Below are 23305 nucleotides of genomic sequence, written 5' to 3' on the forward strand. Positions count from 1 at the left end.
AAAGGAAAGACCAGGAGGGCAGGGCCCAACACACTTTCCAACCCAGCACACAACCGACAAGGCAGAGGCAGGCAGATCTCTGTGAGTCCGAGGGCACATGGTCTGCATAGTGAGTTCTGAGAAGTCCAGGGCCACATATATAGCAGGACCCTGACTATAGAGAAGACAGAACTGTCCAGGTGTCTGACTACACTCGGCCTTAGGAGCAGAAGGTGCCCCACCAAGTCCTCTCACAATGCACCCTACCATTTGTGTCCTTTCCAGTTGAGCAGAGGCACTTGTAGAAGGACTGAGATTGACCCCAGGACCTTGTCCATGGGAGACGAGCACTGACACTGAGCTGCATGAACAGCCCAAGCAGGCAAGACTGTAAGGGACGTCTCTGTCTATGACAGCATCCGAGCTACCCACAATGATTCTTTGTTTACATAACACAGTGGTTTGTGTTTGCCACACAGGCCAGGGGGCTTCTGATGTTGTTTTGTTTGTTCCTGCCAAGGTCTCACTGGGTAGCCCTACTTACCTACTGGGTAGCCTAGGCTGGTCTCAAATTCCTATTGATCCTCCTGCCTCATTTTACCAAATGCTTTGATTCCGGACATGAACCACCATGCCCAGCTCCCTTAACGTATAGAACCTCACTGACTGAATAAATAGACTCTGGGGATGAGACGTCTCCCCCTGAATACATTACGTTTCTTTTAAACACCTTCGGAACACGTCCAGAGAACTGAGTGACCATCAGAGGAACCTGACAGAGGCCACTGCAGGCATCTCCACGGACCCACTGCACATCGAGGAGGCGTGGTCAGAACCACCCTTCACATCCACAGAGGCAGCCATGCAGTCCATGCTGAGTGAACATGACCTTTGCAAAGCAGCACTGTGACAGATCAAGGAGTGCAGGTGACTCCACTCTTCCTCCCAAGGGCGCCTGTAGAAAGGACAAACTGAATTCTGAACGATTGGTGGGTACCGACCCCTGTCTTCAATAGGATCCCCGTTCAGGTCCCAACACCCACAGGGCAGCTTACAGGGATCTCTGATTCAGTTTCCTGGCAATCCAGTGCCCCCTTCTGGCCACTGTGAGCACTGCACACATTTGTATGCTAACAAAGACCGAAACCCCCCAAATGCCTGCCTCTAATCTTGGCTGTGCTTTCTTTCCACAGAAGCCTGTGGCCCAGGGAGATCTTTGGACACAGCTCTGAGGACGAGGTCCAGACACTCCTGAATATTTATTTCCCGCACCAAACACTGGGACAGACAGGAACCTCGAGTCCCCCACGTTTTCTAAGCTTGCACTGCTGCCATGCTGGAACGACGTCATCAGTGTCTTCTCAGGCTTCACAAAGCTTGGACAGAGCATTCCCCTCTAGTTTCCTGTAGGACATTTTCTAAAGAAGATGACTCAACTTCCAATGTGACAATACTCTCCAAACCGAGGCAGCCTAGGACCTCCTGAGACAGACTCTACCCATCCTGATGTGTGGCTACTGTTGACCAAGCAAAGGCACCCAATACTGGAGACAGGACTATGGTTCCCTTACCACAGCTGAGCACACAGAATGGCGCCATCCCTTCAAGAGACACTTTAAGATTGGCAGAAGTGCAATGCTTTTCTTCACAGGAAAACAAATTTTTATTCTGAACGTCGTACATTCGTTCCCTTCCTTTCCCTTCCTTTGGGTTGTCTTTTCTTTCATTCATATTCTCTCTCTCTCTCTCTCTCTCTCTCTCTCTCTCTCTCTCTCCCCTCTCTCTTTTCTAGGGATGTGTTTGTTTCTTTGTTTCATTGAGTTGCAAAAGGAGCAGGCAGAATGAAGCTGTCCACTGAAAACCTGTCAGATGGTCAAAAGCTGGCAGCCTGTGTGCTTGAAAAGGGAATTGTAAATGAGTTACAATTTCATGGACACGGTATCTAAACCAGGCTTTTATGAAGTACCTTACTTAAGGTGCTAGGCTGCCGTTTCTGAAAACCCTGGATCTCTCTGTGCCAGGAAAGATCCCGATGGAATCGTTTTCAGGATCATGGCTGCTTTTTACACAGAGGTTGCTTTAATAGGCATCGGTTATACCACAGAAGACGAGTGTTCGTTTGCATTACCTTTGCCGTCTTGTAGAAAAGCAAGTTTTTGACTGGGTCCGTCAGATCTGGGTGGTGTCTGGACCACAGGGGAACTGCAGCTTAAGTGCCCCTATCTTCCTGTACCCAGAGGCTCTATACAGTTGCCTCTTGGCCCAGAGATGTGGGCAAGAGTGGGCAGTACTGGCGGTCTCTGCTGCCCTGCAGCCTTAGGAGTGCCCACATATCTGGGTGATGAGCTCTCTCTCCCATGGAGTTTGCTGGTTCCAACTCTTAACGATCTATATTGACTGTACATCTCTCAGAAGTTTTAGAGATTATTACTGTGTGGCCACTGAGGAGGAAGGTTGTCTAGAAGTATGTCTTCAAAATGTAGTTAGATTCCAGAGGCCCTTGAGCCTTTCCCTGAGCTCCCAATAGTAAACTATTTTCAGTCTTGGGGTCTTGGTCTTTGATATTTCTCTCTCTCTCTCTCTCTCTCTCTCTCTCTCTCTCTCTCTCTCTCTCTCTCACACACACACACACACACACACACACACACACACACACACACACACGCTAACAACAACAACAACAACAAAAACAACAAACACATTAAAGGAAAGGTCTGAAAATTGCTGGTACCCTAATTATTCCAGTTTCTCCCCTAGAGGGCGCCAGAGGCCTTCTGCCAGTCAGGGGCCATGCAGGCCACCACAGAGCCGCCTTCTGCAGATCTGGCTCACATTGCTACCTTCAGATGGTTGCATCTTGGTTTCAGGTAGGAGTAGACAGACAGAACAAAATAACAGAGAAAGACATGTATGCAGCTCAAGACTCTCTAGGGTGTACGAGTAGTTTATAAGATCTGTCAGCAGAGTCTCTGCCTTTCATCCTGTGTTTTCCGTTTGGCACATCTCTTCCACGGCACCCATAGAACCCTTGTGATTTCCAACAGATTTTCCCAAGTATTGTGTCCTAGGAGCCTCGGGCTTCTGCGAAGACTGCAGAGAAGGCTCAGAGGCCCGCATTGTCTTTGGCCAGCAGGGCTGTCTTATTTGGGACACTGAGATGGTAGGGTGGGGAGAGATTCCCCCACTCAGCTAACCCAGGACCAGCTCCACTTTGTGTATGAAGAGGACCAGGAGCCAGGTTCTGAGTTAGCTGCTTTGGGGTGGGTCCTGAGAATGAGCCTTCTCAACCGCCACGCCCCCATGCTACCAGTCCAGAGACTGAGACCGGCTTTAACACTTACCACATGTTTCCTAATTTGATCCACACCCTGTAACTGCATGGGTGGCGTCCCCACCTGTGGAGAAACTCACCTCAATAGCCAGTCTGTTTCACTGCTGAGGAAGATAAATGAACAGGTGTAAATACTGGGTTCCAGGGGCACATTGACAGAACGCGGTACCGTCCAGAGCAGGCCCAGGTTGTCTGCTCCTGAAGCTGTCTTTGAGAATTTTCTTAAATAGCAGCCAGGGGTGCTTTTCAACTGTTACTTGGAAGATGCTTGACACTTAACAGGGAAGGGACTGGCTTGAGTCGATAACTGTTGAACATATCCCACTACAGTTATGTCATAGCTTCCCTCCCTGGTTTCATCAGTCTCTGCTCTTCAGCAACCGAGTAAAGTATTTCCTCCACACAAGCTACTTCGGAAACTCGTTTGTTTGAGCTTTACATGGAGTATAATGTAAGGAAGCAGGAAGAGAGGACCTTCCCTGTTTTCATCTATGGTATAGTGTAGAGATAAAAATACCCTTGAGTGTACCTAAAATTATCAGAGGAGAAACAGAAAATGCCAAATTTCACCTCTTTAGAATTGTCTGTGTAAATGCTGTTGGGTTTCCAAAAATAGTAAAGTTCAGCCCAACAGAACTATTTGTTTGCTTTTAACATTGTCTCAATGAGTAACTGCTAGATCTATAAATAAGTTCCTGGCTACAAATCCAGTCTCCAGCTTAAAGGAATTTACAGTCAAGTGGGGGAGAAGCAAAATGTTCATAATTAGCTACAGTACCACGTCGGGCAAATGGAAGTCCACACACGAGGGCCGATTTCACTTAGGGAGGATGGATGACAGCTGCAGAAGAAGGGGTATCAACAAGGCAGGAGGACCTTGTCTGTATGTCTTCCAGACAATGAAAGTCATGTGCGAAAAGACTCAGGTGGGCCCCTTTATCTTTGGACTGTGCAGAGTGACTTCGGACTGTGGAGTGAGTCCCTGAAGACCTTGGAGACCTGCACCTGGGTCAGAGCCATGCTACAGCAGAAGCCAGGGCAAGGCAGCTTTCAGGGATGAGGTGAGAAGAGTGTTATGTGCAACAGTAGGAAAGCCACCCTGCCCCATAGGCTGACAGAGTTAGTAAGCTGTTCGGGGAATGGGTTCACTAAGTTTGCTGTGACAACTGACTCCTTGGACTTCAGTTTTATCACCTGGTGCTATGTAAACGAAGGGTGTTGGGGGTACCTAGAAGAGAATGGGGGACAAGGGACACGAAGAAGGATGCCCAAGAGTCTGATCAAAGTGACAATTTTATATTTTCCCAAGGCTGAATTTATACCATAACAGGGATAACAGAGGGAGGAGGGGGAAGTAAGAAACATCAACACAGGCCAAGGACACAATATTTGTGTGCCTTCACACGGATTTCAATAATAAGTAATATTCGTCAGGGGATTGACTGATGTTGACAGGATGTCAGAAAGGTCACACGTTTGTCATATATATTAGTCAGCAGGATGTTGGTTTTTCAGAAAGGTTACAGGTCATCACATTGGGTGTCTTGACGTATCATATTATTATTCATTTTGACCACCAGATTTGTATTAGTCTTCTATAGCTGGCTGGGGATTTTCCATGAACCCAGTTATACTTAATTCTAACCATAATAATAACATCAACAATGGAGGGCTTCAAGGGCATCATTCCCGACAGTGCTGGGTGATTCTGTGATTCCGTGTGATTCCCTTGTGATTCTGTGACTCCGAAGGAAGGCCTTATGCTTGGTGAGCATAACTCTGGGTGGCTAAACTCACCTTCTCACCCTTCAGATTCCCAAAATGATGGGATTCTGTTTGGTGAAATAAGATATAACCAAAGGTCCTCTGACCTAGCTGTGGTTTTCTAGCAGGACTGAGAAGATAGAATTCCTGACTTAGACCTTGAATTCTGACCCATCTTCTTTGGAACTGACCTGTGTGATAGCAGCTTTTCAAACATAATGTACAAGCAATATTCATCTTACTGGGTTCATAGACATGAGAAGGCATGGTTCCAGTTCTGAAATCGAGCAGGTGACTTAGGTTCTATCTTATAAACACAAGGGTTTGTATCGGGGCAAAGATCAGATTTCATGACTATTACCAGAAATCTCAGACAACAGAAGAATCCCACAAAACATCACTTCAGCCAGAAAACAAAGTATCCTACCCATAGCCCTTAATCTCAGAATACTTAGGGAAACCTAAGCAAGTTGGAGGAGCCTGGGGTCTTGGCCTGTGTGTTGTGGTGTGTGTGTGTGTGTGTGTGTGTGTGTGTGTGTGTGTGTGTGTGTGTGTTTGGGCACGAGCGCACAATGGTCTAGCTCAGGCTCCAACCAAAAAACCTTTTGTCCTCTGGGGGTTGGGGGTGGGGTATGGGAAACAAAGATCAAGCCACAGAGAAGATTCAGGGGAGAAAAATGAATCACCAGCCACCAGGAAACACCAGGAGTTCTCTAAATAGAGGGGAATCCTGTGCTTGGGTGGGGCAAATGACTTAGGAGCTGTAGTGGAGACAGGCTAAAGGAAGAGACGCTCCAGGAATGCAGCAAAGGAACAAATCCAAAGCCACATGAGGTTCTGGCAGGAGCTACCTAGGATCCTTAGTGACAGTCCACCAGCAGCTGCCCCAGTCCCCGTGTCTACCACGAGCAGCAGCATCTGCTTAAATGTGTGGAGAATGTTTCCACTGTTCCGTCCTTGTCCAAATCGGCTTTGTGAATGAAGGGGCTGCCCATGCAGCTGGTGCCTGCACCTTCAAGCAGCAGCCTGGGAACACTGACCTCTGACCTCAGCAGGAGCTGCTGCTCACTGAAGAACGCACCTATGGCCTGGGGAGGTTTTAAGCACTCTTTGCTAGCTCCTGAACCCTAGACTATCATGGGATTTGAACTGAATCTCTTTTGATGTACCGTACATCTTTAATTAATTTGCTTTATTATTTTTAAATCGTCCTTATGCTAAAAGCTCTTCATTCTGCTTGGATCTTCTTTAGTATTTATAAATAAGTCTTCTTTTTTTTTTTTTTTTTTAGTAGACCTCATAATTTTTTGACAGTTTAAGGTTGTAAGATTAGTAAGGAGACATAAGGAGATACCATAATGAACTGGCATGACCTAACTCATTTCTACAAGTGTTCTGCTAAATTTGTTCTGCCCCTGTCCACTTTTTCTCTAGGTACTAAGTGGGTCCCAAATATACAAAGGTCATCTGTGAGTGATTTGAAACTCACTTATAGCACATAAAGTTTTTTTTTCAACATGACAATACTGCTACATCTGTAACAAGAATGATTTTCTTTTTGTATCATAACATAACCAGCATCCCACTCTCTTTTAAACTTTAGTTTATTGGGTCATGGGATCATGGGGTCATGGGATCATGGGGTCATGAGGTCATGGGGTCATGGGGTCATGGGGATGAAGTCCAGAATGTCAGGCTTCTACTGAACCTTCCCTCCTGAATCTCCACTGTCGGCGCCAGCACCGACATGGTACCGAGAATCGGGCGAAAGCCTATGGGATGAAAGAAACACACACACACACACACACACACACACACACACACACACACACACACACACAGGTTATCGTGTCAAACCAGGAGAGGAAGAGAGGAAGAGAGAGAGAGAGAGAGAGAGAGAGAGAGAGAGAGAGAGAGAGAAAGAGAGAGAGAGAGAGGAAGAGCAGAAGGAAGAGTGAGAGAGGAAGAGTGAGAGAGAGAGAGAGAGAGAGGGGAAGAGTGGAAGAGCAGAAGGAAGAGACAGTCTCCTGTAGCTTTATTCACCACTTATATACCCAAGTCTCCAGGTAGAAAATAACTGGGAAGCACAGTGGGGAAACTACCTGGCTCACGACTTCGGTAACAAAAGACCAACTAGGAGACCTGAATTAATTAGGGAGAAATCCAGAGCCTAAATCTCTAGGATAAAGGCTGAGGAAGCAAAAGGCAGAAGTAAATTGACCACCACCCAGGTGTGGTCCAGGTGTGTCTGTTCCACATGCATCAGCCGGGCTCAGCAGAGGTCATGCAGTGGAGACACCGGGTGTTTATTACTTGGTCTTTTCTTCCTGTGCTGTAAATACATGGGAGAGGCCTCTGTCCAACAATCCCATGACTTCTTAACTGTGGCCATGCAGTTACAAATCAGCCAGGCCCAAATCCAATATGGCTCACTACACTCCACTTCCTCTGCTTGTCTAACATGCACCCCTTAGAAGTGGGTTGTTTGAGACCCATGCAAGGTCCATACATAGATATCAGTTCCCGGCCTTTTACCATGCTCTTTACTTGAGGAGAGGATCCAGTCATGGGTCCTACGGAATTTCCCGAATTTCAGACTGGCTTATTGCATTCTTGTGGTGTTTTTGCAAAGAACCCTTATTCCTTTTAATTGAGACAAGGACTTAGAGACCATAGACTCTGGTCAGGACACATTCTTTGTTCCCAAGTTGTTGTTTATGGGTTTTTGTTTTGTTTTCAGAATAAACAGAGTTGAGGAACACATATACATTTAAAAATGAGAAATGAGGACTTTGTCTCCTAACGTGTAAAAGCTTGGTTTGCCTCTTTGCTGGTAGTTCGTAAGTATTTACTAATTTGAGTATATCACACAGTTGTGGTTTTAAAATCCCAGAATCCATGCTACTTCCAATGAAAGTAAGTTTCTTCCAATGAACATAGGAATGTTGGTTAGGTTTTGTTTTGTTTTGTTTTGTTTTGTTTGTTTTGTTTTTGTCAACTTGACACAAATTAGGGTCATCTGGGAAGAAGGGACCTCAATTGAGAACATTTCTCTTTAAGATTACCCTGTAGGAGACTCTGTGGAATATTATTTTTCTTTTGATTGATGGTTGCTATGGGGAGCACCAGCCCCATTGTAGATGGTGACATCCCTTGGCAGGTGACTCTAGATTGTATAAGAAAGCGAGCTGAAAGAGCTGTGAGGAGCAAGCCAATAAGCAGGACTCCATCACGGCCTCAGCTTCAGCTCCTGTCTTCAGCTGCTGCCCTGCTTTGCAGCATGACAAACTGTAAGCTGTAAAACAAAACGAACCATTCCCACCCCCCAACCCCTAGTCGCTTTTGATCCTTCATCACAACACAGAAACCAAACTAGAATTAAGGTAAGATTTCTTTGCAGGAGTCCTATACGGATAATATTATCGCTTAAGAATTCAGGGGTATCAATTATAGTGATTTTATATATATATATAGTAATGTTTTCCTTCGTTCTTTTGTTTCTGTTTTTATTCTTCGGGCTTCTCTAAGTATTTGCTGATACCTGGCTGTTGTTTCAGAGATAAAAGATGCTTAAAACATCCATATTAGTAATAGGGAGACAATTCAATACATGTGAAAAATCAAAGTAATTGAGTAGATGTCCCAAGAATTCATGTTTATATTTGAAGTGTCACTGTGACCTCAATTTTTTCTCTTAATAAAAAGGGATTCATGTTTTACAAAAAATGCTGTGGATCAAACTTATTCGTGCTAGATAGCATACCACTGAGCTAGATCCCCAGACACGTAACAACCATTTAGATAGCACATACACTGTATTGGATACCAGTAATCTGAAGAGGACTTAAGGTGGGCAAGAGGGTGTGGGTGGGTTACGTGCAAACCACATGCCATTTGATTTAAGGAACTTGAGCATCCACAGAAAGAGGAGAACCAATCCCCTTCAGAGACTAAGGGGTGACTCTGAAATAAGTACAAGTTCTGGCTGTGTCACCCCAGGCATCTCAGAAACAGGCCTTCGATGTCTATTGGGAATCATAGTATTTCTCACATTTTCTGTAAGTAAGGCTAGAAGAAGATGTGTATGCTTGGTTAGGGAGAAGAAATAATTTACTTTTGCACAGCTGGTATCTTCTTTCCAGTTCACCAAGCCAGGTGGTGGTGGCACACACCTTTATTCCCAGCACTCGAAAGGCAGAGACAATTGGATGTCTGTACACTCAAGGCCACCATGGTCTATAAACAGAGTTCCAGGGCAGCTAACACTATCACACAGAGAAACCCTGTCTCAGTAAAACACACAAACAAAACAGAACAGAACACACACAAAAAAAAAAAAAAGAAAGAAAGAAAAAGAAACAAAAGCAAGGGCTGGAGAGATGGCTCAGCGGTTAAGAGCACCCGACTACTCTTCCAGAGGTCCTGAGTTCAATTCCCAGCAACCACATGGTGGCTCACAACCATCTGTAAAGAGATCTGATGCCCTCTTCTGGTGTATCTGAAGATAGCTACAGTGTACTTATATATAATAAATGAATAAATCTTAAAAAAAAAAAAGAAACAAAAGCAAGCAAGCAAAAGAAATAACAAAAACAAAAAAAGAAACTCACATTCAAAAGAACATTTGTTGTTGTTGATGATGATGATAATGATGATGATGATGACAACGATGGAGGAAATGGGTCTATGATCCACACTCAATATCAAAGGAAGATGCCCCTCTTTGCCTTTTTGAGTTTGGATTTATATAAGCCTCAGATGGCTGGATCTCAGGTGAATTTGGTAAGGTTTTCCCTCCAGTCTGGGAAGTAGTTTGCATAGAGACAGTTGAATAATTTCAGGGCAACCTTCCAAATGAGAAAGCTTGAAGAGCAAGCTGGGTCACACCTGGGCAAAGGCTGTCCCACAGCATGAGCCCTGGGGGATCTCAGCAGTACAGAGAGTGAAGTTCTCAAGGAGAAACAAGCACGAACTATACAGTGCCAGAAAGTGTGTGTGTGTGTGTGTGTGTGTGTGTGTGTGTGTGTGTGTGTGTCTATGCCTGTGTGTGCATTTGTGGGCATGTGTGTGTATTGTCTGTGTGCGTGTCTGTGGTGTGTCTGTGTGTGTGTCTGTATGTATGTCTGTGTGCGTGTGTGTCTGTGTGTGTATCTGTATGTGTGTCTGTATGTGTGTCTGTGTGTGTGTCTGTATGCATGTCTGTGTGCGTGTCTGTATGTGTGTGTCTGTGTGTGTGTGTCTGTGTGTGTGTGTCTGTGTGTGTGTGTCTGTGTGGGTGTGTCTGTGTGGGTGTGTCTGTGTGGGTGTGTGTGTCTGTGTGTGTCTGTGTGTGTCTGCTTGTCTACGCATGTGTGTGTCTGTGTATTGTGTGTCTGCATGTCTATACTGGGTCTGTGTGTGTCTGTGTGTTTGGATTATGGCTAAATATTGTGGTTTATGTTTTTTCTCCTTTTTAGGTTATATGTACTAGTGTACCATAAAGAGCGTGTTGAATCTCTGTAACAAAAATAAAACTGTGAAATACATTGTTACTTTTGAGCTTCAAAGGAGTTTCAGTGAAAAAGCAAGTGCTTTTACCATGTGAGCTGTCCTCTGTGTTTTGGTAAGAGGTGACTCCAACTCTGAAATTAACAAGTACAAAGAGAAAGGGTAAAGAAATACAGTAGAACACAAAGTATAGGAAGAAACACAACACTGTGGAGCAGGTGTAAATACAGCAGACCACTGAGCATGTGTACAGAGCCCAGGACGACTCAGCTCTTGGTCTGAACAAAGAAAATTAACACAGCAGCAGAGAGAGGGGCTGAACCTCTCCACAGAAAGCTCGTCCTACAGGGCTGAGCAGGGGAGCTGGGATCCAGTCAGCCCTCTGGCTGGGCCTTTCATAGCAGAAGGAACACAATCAGATCTCCAGGACGTTGGGTGGGATTGTTCTGGTCAGCCCACAGTTGGTTGGAAATGCTTTCCTCACACCTACCCTACAGAAGACAACAGTTCAGCTGTGGTGCACTGCTCCGTTTGTGACTGTCCATCTGACTGGGACCCACTATTGCTATCTAGAGAGTTACTTATATAATTAATTGCCCCTGGCCCAGGAAGAGATCGCATTGTAAAGCACACAAACAAGAACAAACTTGAGGAGTCTCCACAGTGTAGGGCTTAGGAGGTCTCCATGTAGTCACCCCAGGGTGGTGGCTCAAAGTTAGCCATAGAAGAGTTTAGTCCATTGCATCTCAACTATTCAACTTTATCCGTGAAGACTGGGAAGCCAGATGCTGGGGTGAAAGCCTGCTGACTCAGGGAGGCAGAGAAAGCACAGAGGTGACCTTCCCCACCTTCCTGATGTCACCAGGAAGGCCCCCCTCTCACAGCCAACCTCCCTTTTACATTCTGTGTGTCTCTCTCTCCTGCTTCCTGATTCCTTCTTACTCTCTGTGGGTTTTTCTTGATAATCCTGTGCTCACTTCCTGTCAGCAGTTGCTTGCTCTAGACCTTTGGTTGACTCTATTTAATCCTGCTGCAGTATTCAAGCAGAAGCTCTTGGATTAAGTGTGCTGAGACCAAGGCACATCACAACTAAAAAGAGGTTTTTCCAGTGAATCTCAATCTCAGGGTTCACAGTGTGATCAAATATCCTGCAACGACTGCCCTTCAGTCCTCATGGGCTATTGATTCCTGAGCATGTGTGCAAACACACACACACACACACACACACACACACACACTACCAAAAATGGTGTAGTGTTTGCATGTAACTTACACATATCTCCTGTCATACTTCAAATTATCTCTATATTGTACCAGATTCTCCACCACACTGACTGTGATGGTTTGTATCTGCTCGGCCCAGGGAGTGGTACCATTAGTGGGTGTGGCCTTGTTGGAGTAGGTGTGGCTTTGTTGGAGTAGGTGTGGCTTTGTTGGAGTAGGTGTGGCTTTGTTGGAGTAGGTGTGGCTTTGTTGGAGTAGGTGTGGCCTTGGAGTAGGTGTGGCCTTGTTGGAGTAGGTGCATCACTGTGGGTTTGGGCTTTATAACCCTCATCTAGCTTCCTGGAAGTCAGTATTCTGCTAGCATCCCTCAGATGAAGATGTAGAACTCTCAGCTCCTCCTGCACCATGTCTGCCTGGATGCTACCATGCTCTTACCTTAATGATAATGGACTGAAACTGAACCTGTGTAAGTCAGCCCAGCTAATGTTGTCTTTACAGGAGTTGCCTTGGTCATGGTGTCTGTTCACAGCACAAGTAAAACCCTAACTAAGATACTGACAGTGTCATGGGCCCTGGGGAAGAACCTACCACTGTTATTCTGCTTCAAGGATACATTAATAAAATGACTCCCAATGTACATTGATGGGCCATTGCCCCTCCTCCTTAAAGAAGCTTTTCACAATAAATAAATGGTAAGTAACACTGAGACTCACCCCTGGTCAGAGCAAGAGACTTTGGAATTCTCATCCCTTAACGGGTAACCTCTGGATCATATTCCCCCCTTCAAGGCTCAGGGATCTGTGTGGAAGAGGGAGACAGAAAGCTTATAAGAGCCAGAGGTGGTAGATGACCTCATGGAGGCCATGTTTTCTAGATGCAACAGGACACACATAAGAACTCAGAGACTGTGACAGCAGCACACACAAGATCTGCAAAGGCTCAACCTAGACAAAATAACAAGTATGGAGGAGTGGAGGTTGGCATAAAGTCCTGTTGGCGCCCGCACCGACATGGTACCGAGAATCGGGCGAAAGCCTGTGGGATGAAAGAAACACACACACACAGGTTATTTGTGTCAAGCCAGAAGAGGAAGAGAGCTTCTGGTTTCTTTATTGACCAAACTATATATCCAAAGAACACCACTTAGCAGGTATCTGCCAAGCACAGTGGGGAACCCTGGCTGAGACTTCAGTAACAAAGGACTGACTACATAGCCTGAATAAATTAGGGAAATAACCAGGAAGGCCAGCCTAAATCTGACTCAGGTGACAAGTACCTGGCCAGACTGCCAGTTGGGAACAAAAGGCTTCCACTTGCAAGGGCAGGGCTCAGCAGGGGTCAAACCTTGCTGGAGACCTAGAAGGGTCTTGTTCCAGCTGAAAACATTCCATGAATGCAAACTTCTTGTGTGTAAATTACAGGGAGAGGCTTTTGATCCTACAATCTAAGACTAAGGCCAAACTGTGACAAAGCAACCAGGCCCAAATCCAATAAGGCTCCCACAAAGTCCCACCCCTAGTCACTGAGTTATTGATAGTTGATGGATGCTGGGAGAGGGACAGTCTGTTTTCCTCAATGGATTGACACTAGGTGCATCAACCACACTGCAGGGCAGTCCCCAAGCTCTGGAAAAATTGGCCAGTACAAACTAGACTCTCTCTCTCTCTCTCTCTCTCTCTCTCTCTCTCTCTCTCTCTCTCTCTCTCTCTCCCTGTGTACGTGTGTGTGTTTTCTCATTTGGGTGTTATTTTGATGTTGTGTTTGTGTATGTGTGTTTGTGTTTGTGTGTGTATGTTTTAAGTGAGATAAAATATGGTGTTGGGTGGTTAGAGAGACGGGAGAGGATCTGCAAGTGAAAGAGCGTACCCCTAAACGGGGAGCCGCGTCTCTCGCTCCGATCGCGGGGTGGGGTGTCCCCAGGAATCACGAATAGCCGTCTTGATGTAACAGCAAGAGGTAGCTTTATTTGTGGGATCCCGGGTCGATACATATCCCACACAGGAGACAGAGGAATCGACCCCGAGCTCCCAAACTCAGGGGTTTATGTAGGGGAGGTAAGGGGCATTCGCACGGTTACACATGATTGGTCAATTCAAAAGGTGCACGGTTACTTTCGGCGCGAAATGACATCAGCAAGGAGTACGTGCTCTCCAGCAGCTCGGCAGTGTGGGTAGGGTGGCTTATCTCACTCAGGAGGATGACACACTTCTGGGGAGTGGAGGAAGGGAAGGGGGTGGCTACAGGTGGTCAATGTCCTTGGGGCTGATGGCTGGTCTGGCAGGTCCTATCTCTAACACCCTCTCAGGCATGTCCGGACCTTGTTTATGACTAACTTCTTGAAATTTTAATTCCTCATTCCCCACTTCCTTTTGGGGAGTAGTTCTAATCCTAGGACTACACAATAGGCTCAGTATTTAGGGGCTCCTCACTTCGTAAAGCCTGATATTGTTGTCTTAGCATAAGAACATGTACGGCACTAATCCGTTCTTTGACAAAGGTTATGAGACGATTGATGATGCAGGGCCCTAAAGTGAACAGGAGGAGCAGAATCACCAAGGGACCTGCTAAAGCTGACAACAGGGTGGTGAGCCATGGGGACTTATTGAACCAGTTCTGAAACCAGTTATCAGTGGCCTCTCGTTCCCGTCGTCTCTTATCTAACCTCTCTCTAAGTTTAGCCATGGAGTCTTTAATAGTCCCTGAATGATCAATGTAAAAGCAACATTCCTCCCTCAGAGCAGCACACAGTCCTCCTTCCTTCAGGAACAATAAATCTAACCCTCTTCTGTTCTGAAGCACTACTTCTGACAAGGAGGTGAGGGATTCTTCTAAATGACTAATGGATTTTTCTAGGGCTTCAATATCTTCGGAGATAGCAGAATTCAAAGCTGTCAGGCCCTGCTGTAGTTGTTGGGGTCCGGTGATTAAGGCAGCAGACCCGGTGCTTACTCCAGCAGCCACCCCCAAGCCTAGGAGTACAGCCACAGTCAGCGAGATAGGCTCTCTTTTGATTCTAGGGGTAGGTTCATACAAAGACAGAAATTCTCCTGGAGAATGATAATAGATTCTTGGGACCAGCTGGACCATTACACAGTAATCTGAAATGTTATTGATTACTGAATCGGCCAGGCAGGGAGTGAGGCCAGAACTACAGGCCCACCAATACCCTGGGGGAGGAATTAGATAGGAAGTCGTGCTAGAGGGGGTGCTGATAGGGAAAACATGGCGACATAGATGGCTGTGGGTGGAAGGTACCTTACCTACGCAGGTCCCTGCTCCTGATACTTCAGTCAAGGTTAACCTGGGCTTGTTGGTGTGGAGGCAGGCTTCTGGGTTTGTTTCTTTTGTAAAATTGGCGTAGGTTGCTATTCCTTCATAGTAAGGGGGGCTCGTCGAAAGGCAGAGCCAGCATTCTGTAGTCAAGTTAGGGTTGGAGTGGTTCAAAGCCTGGAAAGTCCCCTGGATCAACTTAAACATGCGTTCTTGGGCACTGGGTAAACGGGAGGCCAGATAGTCCTGTGTGGTTATATCCCCAGTGGGCGCAAAAGCCTCAGTGTGCGCAAACGTCTCAGGTTTTAGCATAGTAGTGACTTTAGGTCTGTCCCTAGCGAGAAGTTCCTGGTTCTTGAGGACAGGGTTAGGACCCATAGCTTTGGGGCTAACGGGCTCTACCTTGAGTCTAATATCTAGCAGGATTCCAGGGTCTTGCCCAGCCACGTAGAGACGCAGCCCCCAGCGTCGGCCCTCGAGCCAACCTATGGTATACTTCCTCCCTATTTCAGTGAAGGTAATGTTAAGGGTGGCGACCCTGTTCTTAGCCCACTTGATATCTAAGGAACCCCAAGTAGACGTGGGATTCCAATCTGTCTGCCCGGTAGTCTCACAGCCCCAATAATAGCAGAAGAAATATGATTCGTCTCCACACTTCCACATATCAGATCTAAGAGGCCTGTTCTTTGGGCAAGCATAGAAGGGAGTCTTAGTTAGTTCTGTCCTAGCCCCAGGAGTCCGACAGCTGGCATCAGGTTTCGGGAGTGGAGCGCGCGCGGCTCCGGGTCCTCCGTACCGTGGGGAGGTGTACATGTGTGGTGAGAAATCTAGCATGTCATTTACCTCGTCAGGGGCCAGATGCTCTAAGCCCCACCCAGGTGCCCCCGCAGCCAGCTTACACCAGGACGGGTACAGCGGTGGCCACCAGGTCCAGAGTGGATGTTTACCGGTGACGGACCACACCAGGTCTCCGGTTGAAGAGAAAACCTGCCAAGTTAGCTGCTGGGGAGAATGTGGATCCTTATTCGATGTCCCCACCCGGGACGAGACGGCGGCGAAGGCGAAGCTTAAGAGGGTGAGGAGTCCTTTCCACAGTCCATTCATCTTCAGGAGTCTTGGGAGCTCTTTTGGCGTGCGATGCGTGGATCCAGGCGGCTATTCCGTCAACCTTTATAGCGGTTGGGGTGGTGAGTAGAACCGAGTAGGGTCCTTTCCAGCGAGGTTCAAGGTTGCCGGCTCGATGACGTCTGACCAGAACCAGATCTCCAACCTGGAATCCGTGGGGGATCTCGGGGCTCTCCGTCCGGTAGGTCTCCTTCAGCGAATCCCACACCTGCCGCCTGACAATCTCAAGGGCCCTGAGGCGGGTGAGGAGGGGTTGAGAAAGAGGGGGGTCAGGATCGTGTACTCCCCCAACTTCACCTATAGGGGGCGAGCTGCCCCATAGGATCTCATACGGTGTCAGCTTAAACCCCCCAGGAGTGTTCCGAGCACGGAACAGGGCGAAGGGAAGGAGGGCTGTCCAATCTTTCCCGCCGGTCTCCAAGGCCAATTTAGTTAAGGTCTCTTTTAGGGTCCTATTCATTCTTTCTACCTGTCCTGAGCTCTGGGGTCTATAAGCACAATGTAATTTCCAATTAATCCCCAGTTGACTGGCCAGCCCCTGACTTACCTGGGCAACAAAAGCAGGTCCGTTGTCAGACCCGATTACCTTGGGGAGTCCAAACCGCGGAAAGATCTCTTCCAATATCTTCTTAGCTACCACTCGAGCTGTTTCTGAGCGGGTAGGGAATGCTTCCACCCAGCCTGAGAAGGTGTCTACGAACACTAATAGATATTTATTACCATATCTGGCTGGAGTTATTTCTGTAAAGTCAATTTCCCAATGAGCCCCCGGTCTATCTCCCCTGAGCCTTTTGCCATGGAGAGACGGGGGTCTATTGGAGTTGACAAGGGCACATGCTTGACAACTCTGTACAACTTCTTGGATTATGTCTGGCAGTCTCTGGATGTGGTATTCAGAGGACTTCACGAGTTCTATCAGTTTTCTCGTACCTAAGTGGGTCAGACGATGGAGATTAGCAATGAACTCACGTCCTTGCTGGTTTGGAAGAACTTGTTTACCGTCTCTTGTCTCCGCCACACCATAGGGAGAGAAGCCTCGGATCCAGTCTGAATGGTGAAACTCTTCTAATTCTTCTGGGGAATATTGAAAACTGGAGTCTCTCAGGTTTGGGCGGAGCTCTTTACCTACTACCGGCAGGATCACAGCCCCGAGTGCAGCCTGTTTGGCAGTGGCGTCTGCCATACGGTTGCCCTTTGCCACAGCATCCTGTCCCCTCTGGTGCCCGGGACAGTGAATGATGGCCACCTTTCTTGGGAGGTGTACAGCCTCTAGGAGGCTGAGGATCTCGCCTTTATTTTTGACCTCTTTTCCTGTGGACGTCAAGAGTCCTCTCTGCCGGTAGATGGCCCCGTGTACATGAGCAGTGGCAAAGGCGTAGCGGCTGTCAGTATAGATGTTAATATTTTTTCCTTCAGCCAGTCTCAATGCCTGAGTGAGGGCTATTAACTCTGCCTTCTGGGCTGAGGTGCCTTCCGGTAGTCCACTGGACCAAATAGTCCTTTTCCCATCTACCACTGCTGCTCCGGCCCTTCTCTTTCCTTCCACCAGAAAACTGCTGCCATCTGTGTACCAGGATGGGCAGCCTGGCAGGGGAACATCAGTCAAATCCTCCCTGACACCAGAGGCCTCAGCCAGGATGTCAGCACACACGTGTATTGGTTTCTGCTCTGTTGCCTCAGGAAGCAATGTGGCTGGGTTCAGAATGACGGGGGCCCCAAACAAGACCCTATCATTTAATAGGAGGCTCTGGTAGTGAGTCAGGCGGGCATTGGTTATCCACCTGTCAGGGGGCTGTCTGATGACGCTCTCTAAGGCGTGTGGGGCTATGATCGTCACTGGCTGGCCTAATGTTAGTTTATCAGAGTCTTTCACCAACGTGGCTACTGCCTCGATGATCTTAAGGCAGGACGGCCAGCCACTAGCCACTGGGTCCAGTTTCTTAGAGAGGTATGCCACGGGCCGCTTCCAGGGGCCCAAGGTCTGGGTCAACACTCCCTTCGCCACCCCCGCCTTCTCGTCCACAAACAACGTAAAGGGTTTGGTTAAGTCCGGTAGGACCAGAGCGGGTGCGGTCAATAAGGCCTGTTTGATAGCATCAAAAGCCGCTTGGTGCTCAGGCTTCCATTGGAACTCAGTCTCTGACCTGGTCAAAGAGTGGAGTGGGGCAGCCAGTGCAGCGAACCCAGGAATCCATAGTCGGCAGAACCCGGCAGTGCCTAGGAATTCTCTCACCTGTCGAGGCGTTTGAGGTGTTGGTATCTGGAGCACAGTCTTCTTCCGGGCCTCGGTGAGCCACCGCTTTCCATCTCGGAGGATGTAGCCCAGGTAGGTCACTTCGGTACGACACAACTGTGCCTTCTTTGCTGACGCCCGGTATCCCAAACGGCCTAATTCAGCTAGTAATTGTTCAGTTCCTTTTTGGCACTCACCTTGGGTTTCAGCACTCAGAAGTAGATCATCAACGTATTGAAGGAGAGTCAGATGTGGGTTATTGGTCCTGAATATCGTCAGGTCCCGATGTAGGGCCTCATCGAAGAGGGTAAGTGAATTCTTGAATCCCTGTGGCAGTCTGGTCCAGGTCAGTTGTCCAGAATGTCCCGTCTCCGGATCCTTCCATTCGAAGGCAAACAGGTGTTGGCTGTTGGGATGTAATCTCAGGCTAAAGAAAGCATCTTTGAGATCCAAGACAGTATACCATATCCTTTCTGGTGGTAGACTGCTGAGGAGGGTGTAAGGATTAGGCACTATGGGGTGTACATCTTCTACCTGTTTATTAACTTCCCTCAGGTCCTGGACGGGTCGGTAATCTTGTGTTCCCGGCTTTTTTACCGGGAGTAGTGGGGTGTTCCAGGGGGACCGGCATGGGGTTAAGATGCCCAGCTGTAAAAACTTCTTTATGTGGGGCCGGATGCCCTCTCTTGCCTCCTTACTCATAGGATACTGGCGTACGCTGATAGGGGTGGCACCCGACTTGACTATGATTACTATGGGAGGTACTTGGGAGGCCATCCCAACCCCCCCTGTCTCTGCCCAGGCTTCAGGGAACCTTGAAAGCCACCATTGTGGGTTGTCCATTTTGTTACCTTTCTCATGTATGCGATATTCGTCAGCTAGTTTAAAGGTTAAAGTCCATACCGGCCTGGGGGGGTGCCACTTCACTTGCGGTCCGCTTGGAGAGAACTGGATTTCGGCATTCATCTTGGTCAACAGATCTCTTCCGAGCAAGGGGGTGGGGCATTCAGGAATTACTAGAAAAGAATGTGATACTCGACCGGCCCCTAGGTTAACGCGGCGGGCTGTTGTCCATTTGTGTATTTTCGTGCCGGTTGCCCCCACTACTATACTAGTCTTGTTTGTGAGTTTCCCCATAGGATGTTGTAGAACTGAGAACTGTGCCCCTGTATCAACCAGAAAATCCACGGGGGTTCCCTCCACATCTAAAGTTACCCTAGGCTCGGGGAGGGAATACGAGCCCCGACTGCCCTAGTCATCTTCATTCCTTAGGGCCAGGGTCTTAGGACCCCGCATCTTTTCCTTCTGGTTTGGGCAGTCCCTGGCCCAATGTCCTTTCCTCCTGCAGAGGCGACATTGGTCTCTGCCCGTTCTTTTCCAGTCCGGTGTGCTCCAGTCATTTCGATGGCGTGGGTTGCCCAGGTTCCCTGTCTTCCTTCCTACACTTCTGTTCCCTTCAGGTACTACTGCGGCCAGTATACGAGTCAAGTTCTGGTCTCTACGTCTATCTCTCTCATCTTCTCTCTCTTCCCTTTCTTTCTTCTCTCTCTCTCTCCTCTCTTCCTCCGTCTCTCTCTTATGGTACACTTTCTCTGCCTCCTTAACTAAGTCTCTTACTGTAAAGTCTTGTAAGCCTTCCAATCTCTGCAACTTACGCTTGATGTCTGGGTAGGACTGACCTATAAAGGACATAGCTACTGCTGCCTGTTGTCCCTCTGACGTAGGTCAAAGGGGGTGTATCTCCGGTACGCCTCTAGAAGTCTCTCTAAAAACAAAGAGGGGGCCTCCGTGGGTCCCTGGAGCACCTCTCTTACCTTGGCCAAATTGGTGGGGCGACGAGCTGCCCCCTTGAGACCTGCCACCAGAGCCCGGCGGTATGTGGACAGCCGCTCCCTACCTTCAGCTGTGTTGTAGTCCCAAGGGGGGCGGTCGAGGGGAAAAGCAGCATCAATGAGGTTGGGCATCTGGGTAGGGGTCCCATCTGGCCCTGGGACATGTTTCCGAGCTTCAAGGAGGATCCGCTCCTTCTCCTCAGTGGTGAAAAGAACCTGTAAACTCTGTTGACAGTCGTCCCATGTGGGCTGATGGGAGAACATCAGAGACTCTATGAGGTTAGTTAAACTAGAAGGATTCTCAGAGAAGGAATCATGGTTAGTTTTCCAGTTATAAAGATCTGCAGAAGAAAAAGGCCAATACTGCAAGGGTTGTAGGTCAGGGGGATCAACAGGGGGGCCATAAGCTCGGAGCGGGAAGGTGGGGACAAGGGGGGGTCCCTCTGAGCTGGCCCCTCGGCGGCTTCTGGTTCCGGCGGCAGGGCCCTCCGATCTATCAATGTCATGTCGATAAGGGGGTGGTGCATTGGGCGCCGACGGTGTGGGCTCATCCTCTTCAAGGGGACTCTCGATGTCAGGGTAAATTCTAGGGACCATCTTCTTCTCCGTCCGGGACTCCTGTGCTACCAGTATGTGGGAGGATGAAGAAGGGGGTGGCCGGGACCAGGACCTCAGCCACGAGGGAGGATTGGAGGCCAGATTCTCCCATATTACGATATAAGAGACCTGGTCTGGATGAGATCTGGGCCCCGGCTGAAAAACAATTCTTCTAACAGATGAAATAATTTCCTGGTCTAGGGTGCCCTCTGGCGGCCAGCCCACTCCGAATGTCGGCCACTCAGAGGAGCAGTAAGTTTGCCACCGTCCCTTCTTCACTGTCAAAGACAAATTCTGGGCTCTTGTCTTAACCTCTGACCAGTGATTCAACGTTTGACTCAATGGAGTGGACATGGGCTGTCCCATGGTAAAGAAGAAAAAAGAACCAAACCAAAAACGAAATTACAAAAAGGGAGAACAGTGCGTGTATGCACACGCGCCTGCGCTTGGACTTGAATATCCAGCCAAATGCGATCTCGGACAGCGTTGGATCTTGAATCCACTGTCCGAGTAGGAGAAGCTCTCCGTCTCCTTGATTATGAAAAGTCACAGTCGGATCTCTTCGACTGCCAGTTGCCGGGTCCTCCCGACAAGGGCTGGCTCACGGAACGTCTCTCACGCGTCCCAGAGCCTGCGCGATTGGGGCGTCCCCCGGTGCGCTTTCTAAAAAGGAAAAAAAAGAAAGAAAAAGACTATTCGGAGTAGGAATCCTTCATCTACTCACAGGCGCCTATTCGGGGTGGGGAACCTTCTTCCACTCATGCACAGGGCAGGAATCCTCCTTCTGCCCAGACAGTGCACTCTCAAGCTAGCTTTCTACGGGGTGGGGAACCTTCTTCCACCCATGCACAGCAGCAGGAAACCTTCTTCTGCCCAGACAGTGCACCAAGACCTTAAACCGGTTCCGAAAAATACAAACTACAAGACTTACGCACACACTCACACACGCACAGCGGCCGCTTTCCAGCACTCACACTAACGTACCTCCAAGTGGCTTTCGGGGTTCCGGGGGGGTCACGCTCCGATCCCGGACGAGCCCCCAAATGAAAGAGCGTACCCCTAAACGGGGAGCCGCGTCTCTCGCTCCGATCGCGGGGTGGGGTGTCCCCAGGAATCACGAATAGCCATCTTGATGTAACAGCAAGAGGTAGCTTTATTTGCGGGATCCCGGGTCGATACGTATCCCACACAAGAGACAGAGGAATCGACCCCGAGCTCCCAAACTCAGGGGTTTATGTAGGGGAGGTAAGGGGCATTCGCGCGGTTACACATGATTGGTCAATTCAAAAGGTGCACGGTTACTTTCGGCGCGAAATGACATCAGCAAGGAGTACGTGCTCTCCAGCAGCTCGGCAGTGTGGGTAGGGTGGCTTATCTCACTCAGGAGGATGACACACTTCTGGGGAGTGGAGGAAGGGAAGGGGGTGGCTACAGGTGGTCAATGTCCTTGGGGCTGATGGCTGGTCTGGCAGGTCCTATCTCTAACACCCTCTCAGGCATGTCCGGACCTTGTTTATGACTAACTTCTTGAAATTTTAATTCCTCACAAGGAGTTGGGAAAAGAGATGTGTGTGATTAAAATATATCATATGATTCACTCAAGGAATACATGGAACAGATAATGACAATAAAATGTCTCTGTACACCTTCAGTTCAGTCATTTTCTTCAGATTTTTTCTGTAATTGGTAAAATATGGGAAAGTGGAATTCATAGATACTAAGAACTGACTGTACTACAAAATGCAGTAAATGTTATAAATCAATACTCTTTTCTTTGAAGAATCAATTATTAAATATTTACAAGTGCCAAGACAAACCATTTAACTATTCAAGGAAAAGCTCAGGGATTATAGAGCAAGCCTGACAAAAATTCAAAATTATATAAACACAGGCACCAGCCACTTCCCTTCTCTACCCCAGTCCACTGCAGAGCACCAGGTTTCTGTGAGACAACTCTCCAAACACATGCTATGTTGGAGCAGGAAGCACCCACGCACTCTGATTCAAGCCTGAGAAGGTTACGGTACATTCACAGGATGGGACTCCTTCCATCGACAGTGTCCACACCTCTAAGCACAGAGAGAAACTTGAACTATCCCTTTAAACTCACAATGAAAACAGAAAAGAGAAGGAGATCAAACATGCCCTCCGTGGCACTTGAACTTGTAAAGGGGTGTGTTTGGATTCCTTAATTCTTTTTCTTCAACATCTGCAGCTGCCTGCAGCAGAATAAGAGCAGAGGCTCTTTTGACACAGTTTTTTAAATGTCTGGAAAAGCAGTTCAGCTTTCAAAGGAGAATGATTAAAACAATTCCTCGTGGAATAGAGGCAGCAGTGGTGGGTATTCAGCCTGAGCTATATATTAAGAATGTATTAAAAACAAAACCCCAGGGGCTGGGATGCAGTTCAGCGGTGCTTGTCTGGTGTACACACAAGACTCAGACAGAATGAGACTCCTAGAAC

The 23305-nt window shown here is 48.0% G+C and overlaps 1 pseudogene; it reads right to left on the reverse strand.

Moving 5' to 3' along the window:
• Window positions 1-15790: 15790 nt before the first annotated feature.
• On the reverse strand, window positions 15791-21208 carry LOC103690884 (uncharacterized; annotated as a pseudogene).
• Between the last annotated feature and the right edge of the window lie 2097 nt (window positions 21209-23305).

The sequence above is a fragment of the Rattus norvegicus genome, chromosome 12 (genome assembly GCF_036323735.1).
Source record: "Rattus norvegicus strain BN/NHsdMcwi chromosome 12, GRCr8, whole genome shotgun sequence".
Taxonomy (NCBI): Eukaryota; Metazoa; Chordata; class Mammalia; order Rodentia; family Muridae; genus Rattus; species Rattus norvegicus.